Genomic DNA, 7,339 nt, shown 5'->3' on the forward strand with positions numbered 1-7,339 from the left:
AGCTTTAGGAATCCATCCTTGAAAATGCAACTGTTTAGAAATTACAATTATAAGCCAAATTCCAACAAAGCATAGCATAGTTGTATAAGCGTATAATGAATTAGGAGTATCAGGACTAAGCTTTCCGTATAATGATTCAAATTCTCAGATGTAAGAGAGCACTCACCTTGTGGCTTTAACTTTAATCTTTGCAGGATACATGCAAAAGGAATAAAAACATTTTTGTTAAGAAAGATTGCAAAGAGTTAAGTTTTCATTTCATAAATAAAGAGAAAAGTGGTGAAAATAATTCAAAACAAAAATAAATCAAAATGTCATGTGTAATGAAATGGCAAGAGATTTATTTTATAATCTACATGTTGCTTAGCTTGTTTTTGTGCCACAGTAACTTTCCATGGGCAGTACAGAGAGGTGGAAAATGTATGGTTATGCTTTTTATTCACTGTGTAACTTTGGATTTGCTGTTTTACCTCTGAGTCTTTAAACTACATATGCAGCATTCTCACAAGTAAAATGGGAAAAGTAAATCAACTTGTAATGATGGCTTGATGAAACATAGGCTATGCTAATGAAATATTAGTTCTATTCTTTCACCTTTTTTCCCTCCAGATTTTAACCACTACTTTCCTGTTAATCAGGAATGTGATTAACAGGCCCTGGCTTTAGGGAAAGGGTGGTGGTAATTTGTAAAAGTACATTTACTGAAGGAAATATGCAAATATACTCATTACGGATATAGACACAATTGAGTAAATACAATTTAGAATTTTATTCTTTTAGAATTTTATTACTTTATTACTTCTCTAACAGAACCCATTTTACAAATTTGCTTTAAAATTAAGATAATATGAAGCAGAAACAAATTTTGAAAATCAGACCTAGAAGGTCTACAGTACATTGATTTGCTTAAAGTTATATTTGTATGAACCCCACATTCCATATAACCTTAAATCTCCTAATATTTAGATTTTATTTTTAGATTTATGCATTTAAATAGCAAATTGATTAGAAATTTTTCTGATAATCAAACCTAGTGAGAGAAAAATCATAAAGATTCCTGTCACATAACGGCAATAAAAATCAATGAGTACCTTTAAATGTTTGCAAGAAAACTTAAAAACAAAACAAAACTTGTTAAGCTCTGCATCAATAATCATTGATGTAAAAAATTTTTGCTTATCCAGTCACTAAGCCCTGTTGAAGTTTTTCAAGTGCCTTAGATCCCAAGAATCTAATGATACCTTAGCTCGAATCTATAATATAAGGAAGAATGAGAAATGGACTATTAAATTTCTAGAAAAATGGGATTTTTTTTTTGTGACATGTGAGTGTGTATCTTGTGTCTTAAATAACATTCTCTTTTTTTGAATTTCAAACTTATTGGCTGGTTTTAATGCAATCCCAATTTCATTAATGGGTTGGTCAGTGTCTGAATAATAAAAACACACATATTTCCCATTGAACAATTCCTCCTGCAGTTTTGCTTTGTGATTAGACCCTGTGAAAAGGTCACTAGCAGATATCCATTAGGCAATTTACAATATTTGCTTGAATTCACTTTGGTGAATGAATTATCTTAATCCCAAACTAATTGCCAAAATATCCTGTAAAGTCAAAGAGCCACTTCTATATTTTCAAAAAGACAAAGAAAAAGATATTTACTGGTTACTCATTACTAAGCAAACAAAAACAGTTGAGAATATTGAAAATTAAGCACAAACCTTTAGAATGAGTTATGTGACCTGTTCATTGGACCACAACTAAAAGGAAAAAAATAGTGGGCATATCAGTTTAATGATTTTATTGGGCATATTAAAATATTTTAATGTCCTTTGTCACATTGATTTCCTCACTTATTATTTGTTTCTGTTCATTAAATTATGGCTATTTTTGGCCCAAGTGTGAAACAGAAGATATTTTATTAAATTGGGTGTGCAAATCTAACTGGAAATACTACATCTAGAGGCATTTGGACATTTTTTTCCCCACCCGGTTTTCAGATTTGTTTAAATACTGAACTTGGTATGAGCCCACAATCTCTTATCTGTAATTCTCAAATCCAAAAACCCTGAAAACTAAGTTAAAAAATAATAATTTCTTAAAAGCAAAACCTGACCTTATGTGAATCAATGTAATGGTAAAACCTGAGGTCATTTCCACTAAATGTGAACAGTCAGATGTTTCACAGCAGAAATAATGCTATTTTGATTACTGGCCTGCTGAAAAGGTTTAAGGTAGATGCACTATATTACATTTACAAACTCTCTAAAATTATGAATACATAAATAAATCTGGCCCTGAGGATTTCCAATGAGAAACTCCAGACCTGCATTTTCTCCCTTCTTCCCTAGAAGAACCTATGCAATTTCCTAAATATCACAAAAGTATTCATCACAGTGTGGGTTTTGTACATTTATCTATTTGATATTTGCTATAGGAACGATGCTGACATCATAGTGACGCATTCTGTGGATAGAGACACTAATACCTTTTGAAAGACAGAAATTATTTTTCCCCACTAGAGGACTTACAGCATTACAATTAACTTAGAATAGATTTCCCACATGTTCATGTGATAAGGCAGAAGGTAGGACCATCGATGTTGGTAATAATTTCAGTAAGACCTGTCTTCATTTTTCTTGGTGATGACTGTAGATATTATTATGTGGACTAATGAAATAATTCATTTCTGACATACAAATAACTCATTAAATATAAGTGTCTTTTGCTTGAAAACCCAATTCATTCTGCTAGAATGATACATAGGGAAGAGAGGCTGGGATGCTACAGGGTCAGATGAAATTTTAGCTTTTAAGATTGAAAAGTTCTATGTTAGATGGAATAGGTCTCCTGGGAGACAGTTTAATTTTATCCTTGTTGTTAGCAACATTTCTCTGATAGAATCTTCGTTTTCCTAGTTTCATTCCATTGGTCCTGGGCATGTCCTTTTGCACTACTCTAAATAATTCAATATTGTGTAATAGCTCCTAGTAAAGGGCTCTTTTCACTTCCATTTCCTGCCCTCACATTATGCAATAAAACCTTTAGTTTGAATTTGCTATTCTTTAATATCTTTTCATTTTATTCTCTGGACCTTAGTCTATGATTCATCTGCCTTTTACTACTTGTTTCTCTACCAGCTATGGTCAGAGCTATCTAATGAGAATAAGAATACACTTTTATACAAAAGTAGAACCAAATGCAGCAATGCATAACATTTTTGCTAATAGTTCTGGGACATTATAGGTGGCTTCTGCCAACAGCCAGTTGCCTCTCAATTCCCAGTAAGACAAATTAAACCTAATGAAAATGGTGACTAGAATAATTAAAAGTCAAGAAATAGCTGGATTTTTTTCCCTTTAACAGATGCAAACACCAAACTTACTTTCTATTGTATAATTAGCTAACATTTGACATTTTGTTATTTTCTTTGTTTTCCTTGCCTGCATTTTAAAAACCACTGTTTTACATGTTCTGAAATATCTTACTTGGAATATATTTCAAATGCACCTTCTTGCATTGTTGCTGTCCTCTTTCTTTTACCTTATTAATGGCATTAGGGAAAATGTATTGTATTGAAAACTTTTCTGCTCTTTTTGTTGTACCTTTGACTTATTAAATCATCCTGCAAGATAGGAGAGTGAACACCACATGAGTTCTACTCCTATTGAAACTTGCAATATTGTAAAGAAACAGACATATACAAAAATTAGAAAAAAAATACCATGGCCCCCAGTTAAAATTGAGTATGAATGAGTGGAGACGAGGACCTGAGATATGAAGAGATGTGTGTAAACTACCAACAGAATTCCTAATAAAAATTATGAGGACGCCACCTTAAATTCACTTAACTTATAAACTGGTTAAGATTAGAGTCAATTTTGATATATGTAGTGGATTAAACATGACACAAATTGTTTGCAGCTTCTTCCCTGGAGTGACGGAGACCATTTTTTCATACCCTTGAATCTGGGCTGTTTTTGCAACTTGCTTTGATCAATAGAATCTGATGAAAGTGATGTGGTAGTTCTGAGCCTAAACCTCAAAACTCTTTACAACTTCAGTTCTTGTCTTCTTGAAACGCTGAAACTACCACGTGAAGATTGCAGACCTAGCCATCCTGAGGATAAGAGACCTGTTGCAAGAGGGGTACCTGCGGAAAACCGACAACAACCATTAGGACTGTGACAGGCCATCTTCGCCCACCCACCTCCTGATGGCACATGAGTGCCAGTAGGCAAATGAGTGACCCAAGGCATGACCAGCAGAAGAATTTCACCTTTGAGCTCAGACAAAATTGCTGACCACAGAATCATGGGCTAATCAGTTTACTGTTACTTTGAGCTACTACGTTTTGGGGTTGGTTTATTGTGCAGCAAATGGCAAATAATATGTACAAAAGCAAACATATAGACAAGGCCAGAAAAATTTGGTTTAGTAAAGGGAATAATTTAAAAGTGTTTTGTATGATAATACACTGTTTGCAGTTTCCCTGGAGGTGCACATTGGTCCTACTCTAATGTTGATAATACCATCATCAAAATCAAGCCATTGTACCTCAATCAAGCTCTTGTCTGTGCAATATTCAAATGGTTGGGTCAAAGATTATTAATCCTTTGTTTTAAAAGAGTTATTAGAACTTTTGCAAAGAGTTGAGAAGAATCAAATCAAACAAAACAACAAAATAATTAAACTTGCTACTAGAAAAATCAGGTACTTACATGTAAATTTTCAGGTGCTTTCTTATTTAAATTTTATTTTCATCATTGTAGTAGACGTACTCTTACATTTTTCACTCCTACCACTTCTGTTCCACTTCTCAGAGCCAACCACGCTTAAGTCTTTTAGCTCTTTCTCCTATTTACTTTTGTGCCTTCAAAGAACATAGTTAAAAGTGATACATTTTTATTTTTCAATTTTAGATAGCATCTCTTGATTTCTTATCATGGGTGAATAGGATGTAGCAGTCATACATTTATCACCACTCCAGCTATACACACTTCCCGTTTCCCCCTTTCTCGTATATAGTACTTTAAGTTTAATTCATATTCAACATTGATTTGTGATTACAACATAAATATTCTTCAAAGTAAAGCCATGTAATGCATACTTTCTTACTTACAATCTTTTGTACTTTCTCTAAAGTTAATAATTGCTTCCCTTATTTATTTTCTTAGTCTTACATGTCTCCATTACTAATTAATTGCCAAATTATCTTCTGGACTTATAAAACTTGTCACAAAATGAGAAAACACATCTGGGAATCAACATATTCAACTTTTTCCTTGTAGATGAACTATAGTTTAAGACGTCTAGTTTCCTGTCCAATATGGACTTTTCTCCAGGCATAATGGACGGCTGTTATCCTAGTCTGAAAACTTTCCTTAACTACAATCCTGGGAATTGCTTTCCTCTCTGCCCGGCTGGTGCTACTGTTCCCTAGATACTGGTTTTTCTTTCTTCCTTGGATTAATGCTTTTTTTTTTTTTGCTGAATCTCATTCCTTAGTAACTTCTTCACAAAGGCTAAATGGCAACAGAACCACTCTGATTTAGAAACCCAGGAATTCCATACACCCTGCAGTCTAGAATTCGAACAGTCACACCTAAGGCAGGGCAGAGTACATTCTGCACAGTTTTCTGGGCAGCTCTCACATGAAAGGATAGTTTTTGAGACATGGTCTGAAAATTTGTTAATCCATGCTCACATTGATTATTGTTTTGTACTGAGTATAGTATTATAGAATGGATATCATTTTTTCTAAGAATTCTGAAAGCATTGCATCAAAGTGATATATCTTTTGACGTTATCTTTTAAAGCCAAAACTTTTTTTTTCTTCTGAAATATTTGGAAACTTTTACCCCTGGTTTTCTACCATTTCTATGTGGTGTAACCTGATGTAGGTCTCATTTTATTCATTTTGCTGAGCTTTATGCAATCCCTTTTTATTTGAATACTCATGCCCTTCCAGAATTAAAAAACTGTATTTATTTGTTCATTTGATGTATACATTTTCCTCTTAGTGTTTCCAGTTCTCTCTTCCTAGAATTCTTTTTAATTGCATTCTGAGTTTATATTATAATTTGATTGTTTTATTCTCCTCCAATTTTATATCTCTTTACCTTTTTTTTTTACTGTTTTCTCAACTTGATTTTCCCAATGTCAATTATAATTTTAAAAATCTTTGTCATATTTTCAATTTTTATGAGTTCGTTCTTGTTATCTGAATGCTTATTTTAAATATTCTGTTGCTCAATTGATGCAATATATTTCTCTTATCTGAAACTAATTATAGTATTTTAATAGGCTTTTCCTGCCATAGGCGTTGCCTCTGTTTCCTTGAAGTTCCTTTATTTTATAGAATTTGTTTGTTCTCTTTCATTTTAGAGGCTTTCCATAAACATATCATAATCCTTGGCCAGCCATTTCTGGAGAGGTCTTTAAAAATTGGAACCTGGCTTGTCAACTGGTGGCTTTCAATGTAGAAAGATAAGAGTGCAAAAATGTGGCATTTTTAGTGGAGGTTCCCCATATGTCTATTTTTATAGGTTTTACAAATTGTAACTCATTTCAGAGTTTTGGGTGTGAATTGTAATTTGGACTCTACTTATGCAGGCGTGAGCTTCAGCTTTGAATGGCTTTCTAACCATCTATTCATCTGTTTTCCAATTTCCAACATTTTATTTATATCTCATGATACCGAAATGATTCTCTCCCATTCATTCTCTTCATTTGTGTGGATTTATGATTTTAAAAATAATTACCCATTTTTAATGGAGGTTCTGAGACAGACTGGAGATTTACATACATGGTAATCTACTATGTTTTAACAAACATGTTTCAATAGTTTTATTCTTGGCTGATAAAAATATTTAACTTAGAAAAAAATACTTTTAGCTGGCAATACAATTAATTGGCAAAGAATTTAAAAGGTTATGCTTCTCAATGAACTATCTGGCCTCCGTTTTTATAGGTGCTTATTTTCAGCTTGTTTTTTTTCTTTTGAGACAGAGTCTCGCTCTGTTACCCAGGGTGGAGTGCAATGGCGCAATCCCAGCTCACTACAACGTCCACCTCCCGGGTTCAGGGGATTCTCCTGCCTCAGCCTCCCGAGTAGCTGTGATTATAGGTGCCCACCACCACACCCAGCTAATTTTTTTTATGTTTTTAATAGAGACAGGGTTTCACCAGGTTACCCAGGCTGGTCTCGAACTCCTGACCGCAGGTGATCCATCTGCCTCGGCCTCCCAAAGTGCTGGGATTACAGGTGTGAGCCACCACACTCAGCCTTTCAACTTCTTATATCATCTTCTGAGTATATAACACCCATTCTGCCCTT

Source organism: Chlorocebus sabaeus, chromosome 24 (assembly GCF_047675955.1).
Source record: "Chlorocebus sabaeus isolate Y175 chromosome 24, mChlSab1.0.hap1, whole genome shotgun sequence".
Taxonomy (NCBI): domain Eukaryota; kingdom Metazoa; phylum Chordata; class Mammalia; order Primates; family Cercopithecidae; genus Chlorocebus; species Chlorocebus sabaeus.